General features: G+C 38.8%; 1 pseudogene; it reads left to right on the top strand.

Annotated features, from left to right (window-relative positions):
* The first annotated feature begins 10,004 nt into the window (after nucleotides 1–10,004).
* On the top strand, nucleotides 10,005–10,405 carry LOC136312034 (dihydrofolate reductase pseudogene; annotated as a pseudogene).
* Nucleotides 10,406–10,647: the final 242 nt, after the last annotated feature.

The raw sequence follows: 10,647 nt of genomic DNA, 5'->3' as shown, positions 1-10,647 counted from the left end.
CTTTAAAACCCAGGTCCATGAGTTTAGTACCTATGTTTTCTTCTATGTACTTTATTGTTTCAGGTCTTATGTTTAAATCTTTGATCCATTTTGAGTTAATTTTAGTAACTCAAACTGTAGTCCAGTTTCATTCTTTTGCATGTGGCTTTCCAGTTTTCCCAGCACCATTTATTGAAGAGGCTTTCTTTTCTCCTTCGTGTGTTCTTGGCCCCTTTATCAAAAACTATTTGACTATATATATGTGGTTTTATTTCTGGACTTTCTATTCTGTTCCATTGGACTGAGAGATATAGTGAAAGGAATAAGAGGGAAACAAGAAAAAGAAAAAAATACTATTGTATTAAGTGGAACTAAAACATACAGAGAATGGAGAGCCAGGTTTGGGGGGAATGCTAATGAGTTAAAAAGCAAAGTAAAAAGCACACAAAATGCCACAAAGAAAAAATTTGAATCCAAAATAAAATAATTTGTGAGAATTGAATGAGAGGAAAAGTAAAGGGGAAAAGAAGAAACTAAGAGAGAGGAAGAAAAAATAAAAAGGGGAAAAAAAGGAGAGAGTTAAGAGTTTTGGAGTGTAGCCCTCATAGAGAGAAAGAAAAAAGAAAAGAAAAAAATGGGAAATGTAGCACTTATGGGTAGTGTAGTTCAAGATGAAAAGAACATAATAAGATGAGCAGAGAATAAAAGGACCAAAGTGGAAGAAGAAAAAAATAAAGATAAGATAAAAGAAACAAAAAAAGTGGAAAAATGTTATAAAGACTGTTAAAGATTTTTCTTGATTTTGAGAGGTTCTCTTCTTCCTTTTACTTTCCTCTCTCTCTTCCTTGTCAGCGGCTCTGTACCCCAGGCTCTGCTCCTGTGGCATGCTTAGGTAGAGATTTGCAGTTGATAAGTCTCTGTGGTGATGTCATATACTAGGCCTCAGTCTCATTGGTATTCAGGGCTTGTTAACATTTGCAGGCTCCAAAAATGGGAGAGTCCATTCTCCTGGAGCCTCTCTCCTAGTCTCTCCTTCCTGAATTAGCAGCCTGATGATCCAGCTATGAGGTTGCCGCTGCCACTGAATAGAGATTAAGAGGCTCAGAGAGCTGGCAGATCCCCACTCTATCTCTACTCAGCGCAGGGCTCTGGGTTAGGCTCTGGCAGTCAGAGCTGCCAGTGCAATCAGGCATGGCTGGGAGCCAATTGCTCTCAAGATTTCTTTCTATGAGCCTCCAGGTGTGTTCAATATGCCTTAGCACTCTGTGGGACACTCTCCCCAGGTTTTTTGCACTTTGTAACCTGTATTGTCTGGGAAGAAGATGCCTTAGTCGCTGCCTGCAGGAAAGGAGGTCTTAAAAGCTGCCAAGTCCCTCTTTTTAGTGCACAGCCCTGAGTATGAAAGCTCTGCCAATCAGAGCCTCCCGCTTAAGCAGATAGGGGGCCGTGTTGACTTCTGTTCAGTTCCCCAGGTATATCTAGTTAAATTTGCCTTAGCATTTCATGGGATTGCTCTCTATAGGCTTCTTCCTTGTTAAAAAGCCTACAGCTTAGCCTGTCTAAGTTCTGCAGTGTTCTCTGAGGTTTGTTCTGTGGAAATGTGTTTTTCACCCTGTATGGGCTGACAGGAAGTAAATCCACCCCTATGTGCAGAGCAAGAGGCACTAAAAAAAATCACGTCTCTTGTCTTAGATCACTGATCTGAGAGAGACCTTGTCAACTAGAGCTGCATAAGCCAGTTGGCCAGTGAGCAGACTGTGGGTTAAGCTAATTTCAGTGATTAAATCCACAGATCTGCTCTAGAGACAGTCTGCAAGCTGCCTGCATGCACTCTCCCTAGCGTGTCTGTATTTTTTCTTCCCCGGGATGTTAGCCTGAATGGCTGGGTGAGGCTCCCCGCCCCCCCCCAAGAAGTTTGGGTGTAGGGAAATTTGCTTTTGTGCACTCCCCATGCGCTGTTATTGGGGGAGCAGGGATCACACCAAGACTCTGGTCTCAGCCCACGCAGACCCTGCCCCTCTGTCCAGGAACATGGGCACCCATGCCCGGGGCTTTATCAGGAACCTCTTGCACATTGTCCGTGCTTGCCAACCAGGATATCGGGGGTAATGGCAGCCGCCGCTTGCCCGCCTTTGCTGGGGTCTGGCACCAGCATTAGCTCTCATGGGCTGAGTCGCCATGGACACACCCTTTCCTTGGTTTGAACATCTATGTCCGGCTCCCTCCACACCCCCAGGCCTCACTCTCTCTCAGTTCCAAGTGAAAGCAGCCCTTGCTCATGTTAGTGAGGAAGGCGTAATGTTCTGCTCTCCATCTTATTTCCTTCAGGGTTGACTATATATTTAGCCAACTTTTTGCCTAATCATACCTTCTTGTTCAGTGTGTGGGACTTCCAGACACTGCAGGGATAGATTTTTCTGTCTCTGGTTGTAGAACTTGTTGAAATTTTGGGAAGAGGTATCGGGAGCACTCCTCACAGAGCTATTTCTCTGATGTCACTCGACATCATTTTTATAAACTTATACTATGTCCTGAGAATAGCTACATAAAATCCCCCAAAGCAAGTCCAAATATCAAGATCCCCAATTTATTTTTTCAGTTAGCAAAGATGACAATCATCTTCTTACATACTTCCCCTTTGTTTGCTGAAAATGACTTTGGTTTCTTTACTTTTTATGGGGACTTTACTATTCCCTAAACACTGGAGTTTCACTTGAAGGGGTAGAGGGTTATCTAAAGATTTGCAGAATAAGTTGGTGGTCAGATGTCATATCCAAATGTTAATCAGCATAAAGTCAAATTTATTTAAACAATGATTTTCAATCCTGTTTTTCTCATTTGGACAAAAGGCAATTCAGAGGTTTTTTCCTCTGGTCTCATAAACTTACAGATAATTCTTTTTTTTCTATTTACTTGTTTGTATGTCATTAAATCTGAAAGTATCAATTCATTCTCTCCTTTTAAAATATCATGGAGATTCATGTACATACAAGTATGTCAGCCTTGTTGGAAACCACAAAATATTGTTCATAGATGGAGAACTAAATAAATTATTTTATGTCCAAACATAAAATAAATTGCTATGCATCTATTAAAACATGGAACAAAATTTATAGTAATTGATGTGGATCTACCACCAAGATACATTTTTAAGTGAAAAATTATGTGAAACAATATTCTTATTATGCTATCTTTGCATTTTCTCTTTAAGAGAATATATACATAAATGCTGAATATACTTAAGCATCTAAGCATAGATATAACATATTGGTAAGAGTATGTTCTTATGGGAAAGAGAATTATTGGGTACTTGGAGGTTTGCCATAGTAAAAACGCTAATTTTTCAATATATATTCTTTAAAATTGTTGAAATGTGTATTGTCATCTATTCCACTGAACATTTTTTAAGATATACCCCTCTACACCTCCATTTCATAAACCATACCTCAGTTAATAAGTTTTTTAAATTGCAATTCAAATATTTTAACAGGTTTTGCCCAAATATAATACTAACAATATGTAATAAGAACTCTGACCAAAGTTTAATACATAGTTTAATAAGGAAGTTATCTAAAGACTTCAATTTCTGCATCTCTAAAACAAAGATACTATTGTAAAGATTTGATGGAATAACATTTATAAGTTTCTGCAAGACATAAGTAAACTGAGTTCAGTCGCAAAAGCAATAGATCTGTCTGTGCTGCACATTTTTTGCTTACTTGCCATTGGGTCATTCAGGTTGGACTGGACTTGACCTACAGTGATCAATTGTCTCTTTGTATTGCAGGATCAAATTCATTATTATATCCTTGGGGACTAAGTTAGCATTAAATATGGTTGTAGCAACAGACAAATTAATAATCTTCCTGTCAGTTCATTCTACTGCCTATCATTGAAGAAACACTAATAAACAACTTTTTAAAATTATGATGACACGTTAGAGTTCTCAAAATATTTCTACATGTTTTATCATATTCAATCCTCTTAACAACCCTGGGAGGAAGGCAATACAGACATTATGTCTGCTTCACAGGTGGTCATAATAGTTAAATCACCTAATCAGGAAGCAGAGAGCTGAGCTTAGAAGTGGTTTCTCACTATGAGTTATGCATACTTTACAGAATGGAAGTGAGAGTTCAGAAAAGGGTGTGTTTGTATATATATAAAATCTGTTTTGTTGTATTAGAACATAGAGACAGTATTTCAACTTCATAATTTCTGTTATTTTTTCTGAATGGACTTCACATAGAGATTGTTGCATTTGCAGTTTGAATGAATCTTGACAATTATAATGTCTAAATTCACCTGGATAGCCAAAGAGTGCTCCTTTGCAGTGACGACCATTCATTTTCACAGTCTCTTTATAACTCATGGATTTGTGTGGATATTGAAGATGAAAATGCAAAGAAAGTGTAATGGGAGAAGATTTCTTTCTTTATTTAAATATAAATAATTGAGGCTGAGCTAAGCTATAAATAACCATGCTGTGAAATGTTCCATGACAATAGCATTACTGCTGGCTAAGAAATGTGACTGCTTAATGCTTTGGTTTGGAAAACCTGCTCATTGCAAAATGAGTGCTTTTTTTATTGTTATTATTACATCAAGTCGTTTACCTGGACTTTTCAAACTTACAAATAAAATAATTGATCTGTTCAGTGATTCAAAATGCATGGTTTTTAATACTGCATTTCCCCGAAAATAAGACAGTGTCTTATATTAATTTTTGCTCCTAAGATGCACTAGGTCTTATTTTTAGGGGATGTCTTATTTTTCCATGAAAAGGAATTCACATTCATTGTTGAACAAAAAAACCAACATTTATAAATATACTGAAGTCATATCATCACAAACATCAGCATAACCAGTCAAACTCTGAATTCTATCAAGAATTTTTTCTGACTTTGTTTCCATGTACAACAATCTACCCTGTTTCCCCCAAAATAAGACAATGTCTTATATTAATTTTTGCTCCTAAAGACACACTAAGTCTTATTTTCAGGGGAGGCCTTATATTTCTAAGCTTGAAAAAAATTGCACTAGGTCTTATTTTCAGGGAAACAGGGTATGTACCATGTATTAGGAAAAGCATCTCAGGCTAGCATTGGATGTGTTGCTCTGGATGGATGTGGACTTTCATGATTTTTTGCTGCAAGGGGCACAGACGTGTTTATTATTTTAAACACTAACCAGTTATTGTATGACAAAGAATATTATTTGGTTCAAATTAGCATCATTAGTAAAGACACAACATTAATAAAGACATTAAATAGTATACTCAAGACCAGATTCTGGAATTCTGAATCTATGTGATTTTGTAGCAGTATTTTTCAATATTTAATGAAGTTAACTAATTTGGTTTGCTTTTGGACACTAACTTGTCAGCAGAGTAAGTTGCCTTCTGTGGAAAGGGAAAGCATCACCTTCTGTGTGGAATGCTGAAACCACCTTTCTTCATAACTTGAAAAGAAATACTTGCTCACAGAAGAATGTTTCACATGCCTTTTATTTGATTCCAACTTGCAGAATCATCTTGCTTCTAAAATGGTTTCAGAACCATAGATGGGAGGTTTCCAAGTCAGAAAGAAACTCCCATTGTTTTCTAATATATGTGCTTGTTTAGAATCAAAACTCCAGGGCCAATAGTGTAACTGCATTCTAAAAATTGTTAAGTTTCCAATGGACATATTTAGCATGACTTAACATCCATTTTAAGACTCCAAGAGTTATTCTAATAATCGTGCACAGTGTTAATAGATAACCTCCACTTCTTCCATACACACATTCTGAGACTGCTACAGGAAAGAGGATCCATTGAAATGGAAGTGGACTCTGGTTCTGTTTTCTAGTACTCAAGATTGATTTAGCTAATCTAAGTAAAGTTAATTACCTTGTGGTTGAGTTCATGGGAGAGTTCACATTGTATTCTGCAATATTAACCTGAGGAGGGAGCAAGCCTCCCTCCTCCCTTGAGAGGGGAGAAACCAGAAGAATACAAGGAAAAGGAACCATCAGGGATAACTGAGTCAGCCAGTTATAAATTAACTATATCTCATAGTTCTCTAACTGGCTGCTTAGAGCCACTTACAACACAAAGCAAGAAAAGCAAGGTCTGTATATAGCTACTATCATGATGTGGAAACCTCCGCCCTCTTGCTGACCCCACTAAAACTCCTCCTCCCCTCTCCTTGAGTCCTGGGAAACTTTAAACAAAGGAATCATGCACCCATTGCTGTAAAGGTATATAACCTGTAAGAAAATCTAATTTGGGGAACTCATGCTTTAGTGTTACTAACCCCACATGCTCTTCCAGCTAGTAATAAATTCTCCTTCCTCTATTAATTAAGTTGTCTGAGTGTCTCCCCCCTCGGGTATTGCTTTCTGCAACAAACCAACCTCTGAGATGAATGTTTACTAGACTGTTATTAAATATTTACATATATGTAATGTTTATAATTATATATACATTAAAATTTTTTTGACTGATTTTAAAGAGAGAGAGAGAGAAACATCAACTTGTTGTTCCATTTATTATGCATTCATTGGTTGATTCTTGTATGTGTGCCCTGACCAAGGATCGAACCCGCAACCTTGGCATATCAAGACACTCTGACCAACTGAGCTACCTGGCCAGGGCTATAATTAGCAAGACTACTTCAGGGAAATGTTAGTACTGAAAGGGGGGGCAATAGTATAATAGTATGAAAATATAAATTACCAGAGCCACACCATGCAAGGGAACAGAAATCAAAGGACACAAGCATAAAAGAGCATGCTGTTATCAAAGGTCAGGTAACACAGATCAGAAATCTAGGTAGTTTATCTGCTGTTTAAAGGGAAGTCAGGCACTAAAGTTCTGAAAGCTGGGGAAGGTATGTACCAACCAAGGACTAGATCAGGGACTACAAATTCAGTGCTGAGGCTGGGTCTCCTCAGATACTCCCCAGAAAGACATGAAATCTCTCGCCCCAAGTCTGTGACTCTTTGACTATCATGTAGGATTGTGATAACCTAAATGAGTTTTTTTTAACAGGATAAACTGTTATATATTATGGCTGGTCTATGATTTCTTATACTCAGTTCTTCTTCTTGGCTAGTAGCAAAGGGGCAAATGAAAACATGGCAGGGACAGCTAATAGGTGGGTTTTTTATAGGCAGGTGTTTGTATTTTATAGAGAAAGGAAGAGGGAGAGACAGAGAGAAGGACAGGAACATAGATTTGTTCCTATATGTGCCCTGACCAGGGATCATATCAGCAATCTCTGCCCTTCAGGACAACACTCTAACCAACTAAGCTATCCAGCTAGGGCTGATAGGTTTTTAAAAGTCAGGAGATAAGCAGTATACGCCACACCTGAGATGTGGAACCAAGGTGCCAAAGAGCTTCACTTTCATGAGTCTGAGGAGGTTACTATACAAAGGTCATCATATTGCTGGGATCATTTATATATCTAATAAAACTTGAATTTCAAGGTCCACTTGAAGCACATTTAGAAAATACTTTTTCTTTGGCTGCTGCCTGTTGATAAGGCAGCTACTTAATATATCAGATTGTATGTGGCTGGCCACCCCTGAGAACTTGGGTAGGGAATAAGATGACATTATTAGCACCCTGGTCCTTGCTCATTAACAAGGAGGGAACTGGAGCTCTTAATATGGAATACAAGGGGAGGCAGCAGGATTGCTTACAGACACACATGTTGGCCTCTATAATGGGCAATACCACTGTTTCTAACTATCACTAGGGCCTGCCCTTAGAGCAGGGCTCACCCTGCAGATTTCACATTGAGAAATGCTAAGCACTAAGAAAAAGGAAAGGGTATCAGATAGGAAAAGAACTAGAGAAGGAGTTGGGATAGGAAAGGGAGGGAACAGGACAAACCCAGCATGCAGAGATTCAAAATCTGGGAAGGTCCCAAATCCAAGTTGTAGGATAGCTTACATGACAAGTGTCAATCAGGCAAAGAGTAGAGCAGAACAAACAGATATATCAGGACAGCAGTCCTGAGACAGAGCCCTGTGGCTGATCCAAGATTGTCTCATGCCAACAATCCAAGTTTGCCTTCAGTTATTCCTTGTTAACAAAATGATTGCCTCAGCATGAAGAAAGGGCTGGACTTCACAAGAGTGGATTACAACAGTCTGTATTTACTGGAGTATATACCAGACACCAGGAATCATTTTGAAACAAACAAAAACATGTTTGCTAACACTACTCAAAACAACTCTGAAAATCCTCTTGTAGAATTTCTTTTATTTAGTTAATGAGCTGCCTACACAAGAAAATTTAGCTCTTTTATTTTACAGGTGCCTTCTGTCTTCTTCCCCATCCTCTGTCCCCATCAAGCAGTCCTTCCCAGCTCACTTACTCATTAATTCAACAAAAATGTGTCAAACATGAATATACCACATCCTCTGATGATGTGATTCTGAATGACTCTGGGTTATTTTGGAAAATCAAATCCACTCTTGGCCCTTTACACTGAGCCCCTCCACTCTCCACCTCCCACCATGATACAGATGTTTCATGAAACAATGTCTGTTGTAGGCTGTTGTTCTAGACTCAGTGCTGTCCAACAGAACTTCTTGTGATGATTTGAATGTCCTGTAATCTGTGCCCCCCAATACAGTAGTCATCAGCCACATGTGGCTGTCTAGAACTTGCAATGTGGCTAGTGTAACTAAAGAACTGAATGTTTTATTTTATTTTAACTAATTTAAATTTGAATAGCTACACCTGGCTAGTGGCTACCAGATTGGGCTGCACAGTTCTAGACCCTTCCTCCATTTCCTCCCAAACTCACTCCCTCTTTTCTCCCAGAAACTGCAACCTTGATGCATAGTTTTCCCTTATTCTCTTGAGCTACCATGTTGCTTTGACCTCCTCTCTTCTCTGGCTCAACTTCACTTCTAGTTTTGGCAACACCATGATTCAGAAGGAAATGCTCTGTGCTCTGGCGCCAAGGTCATGAACTCTCCCAGATGCCCCTTCCTGATCACCACACAAGGGGACTAGGAGGTTAAGACATTTGCCATCCCACTGGAGACATTCAAAATAATGTCCTGAGGGCTCTTTCCCCTTTTGATTGGGGAGTCACAAAATTAGGAGTTTGCCCTGAGTCCTGGCTGGGGTGGCTTTTTTCTTGAGGTAAAGTTTAGAGGCATTGCAACAGATAGTCCAGGAATAGTCTTCCCCTCTGCCAGCACTGAAAAACAAGACTGAACAACAGGTCTTATTCTTGACACTCCAAAGCACCTCAAATAACTGGTCACTCAGAATGAAGCACTATTTCCATGGTGTAGTGATTGCATCCTCGATGCCTTTGTCTGGGGGTGCAGAGTTCTCTCACCTGCCATTGCTGCAGTGTCAGATGCCAGAGGCTGGGGAAGGGGCATGGGCTTCAATAGCAGGGTGTATTTTCCAAAGATGGCACCACATTAATGTTTCTGAGATTCATCCATGTTATTGTATTTATCAGTAGTTTCTTCCTTTTAAATGATGAATGTCCATTGTATAAGTATACTCCAATTTATTTATCTGTTCACTTTAATGGTTATTTGAGTTTGCTTCCAAGTTATTGCAATTATGAATAAAGCTGCTATACACATTCACATAATGTGCTTTTGTAAATATATACCTCAACTCTCTTGAGTAAATACCCATGAATGAAACTGATAGGTAATGGGGTAGGTGTATGCTTAGCTTTAGTAGATACAGTGGGCATTTAATGAATGTTATTTGTTTGAATAAATGAATGAATGAATGACACTTTAGTGTTACAGTTAGCTTTCAGACACCAACATAAAAATATATATATACAGTTGGGGTGGTGAGCAAGCTCCAAGGTGTTTAGTGCTGCCGTAATGATGTTTTCGTCTGCTAAACTCCATCATCACTGTGTCCCAGAACATGAGCATCAGCAAGAATGGAGACCTGCTTTGGCCCTGGGCTCAGGAATGAATTCAAGTATTTCTAAAGAATGACCACAACCTCTTCAGCAGAACGTAAACAGAATTTGGTGATTATGGGTTGGAAGAACTGGTTCTCCATTCTTGAGAAGACTCGACCTCTAAAGGACAGGATTAATTTAGTTCTCAGTAAAGAACTCAAGGAATTTCCAAAAGAAGCTCATTTTCTTGCCAGAAGTCTGGACAATGCTCTAAAACTTATTGAGGAACCAGAATTAACAAATAAAGTGGACATGGTTTGGATAGTGGAAGGCGGTTTACAAGAAAGCCATGAACAAGCCAGCTCACCACAGATTATTTGTGACAAGGATCATGCAGGAATTTGAAAGTGACACTTTTTTTCCAGAAATTGATTTAAGACATAAAACTTCTCCCAGAATACCCAGGGGTTCCTTCTCATGTCCAAGAGGAGAAAGGAATTAAGTACGAATTTGAAGTATATGAAAAGAAGGATTAATGGGAAGGTGATTCATTTCAAGTTGTTTCTCATCCTGCCAAATATGTATTTAAGATTAGGAAAGAAAAAGAGACTTCTGTTGATTCTAGATCTATGCATAATTATTCCAAACAATGTGTTTTTATTAGTTAGTCTTAATCTTAACTAGATTGGTTAAGATTACTCTTAACTCTGCTATGTATCAGATATCATTTATGCATTTCCATGGGCCAGGATTAGGTCCCCAGCATGTGCCTAGGGTA

The sequence above is a fragment of the Saccopteryx bilineata genome, chromosome 8, assembly GCF_036850765.1.
Source record: "Saccopteryx bilineata isolate mSacBil1 chromosome 8, mSacBil1_pri_phased_curated, whole genome shotgun sequence".
Classification (NCBI taxonomy): domain Eukaryota; kingdom Metazoa; phylum Chordata; class Mammalia; order Chiroptera; family Emballonuridae; genus Saccopteryx; species Saccopteryx bilineata.
This window is presented reverse-complemented; position numbering and strand designations above follow the sequence as displayed.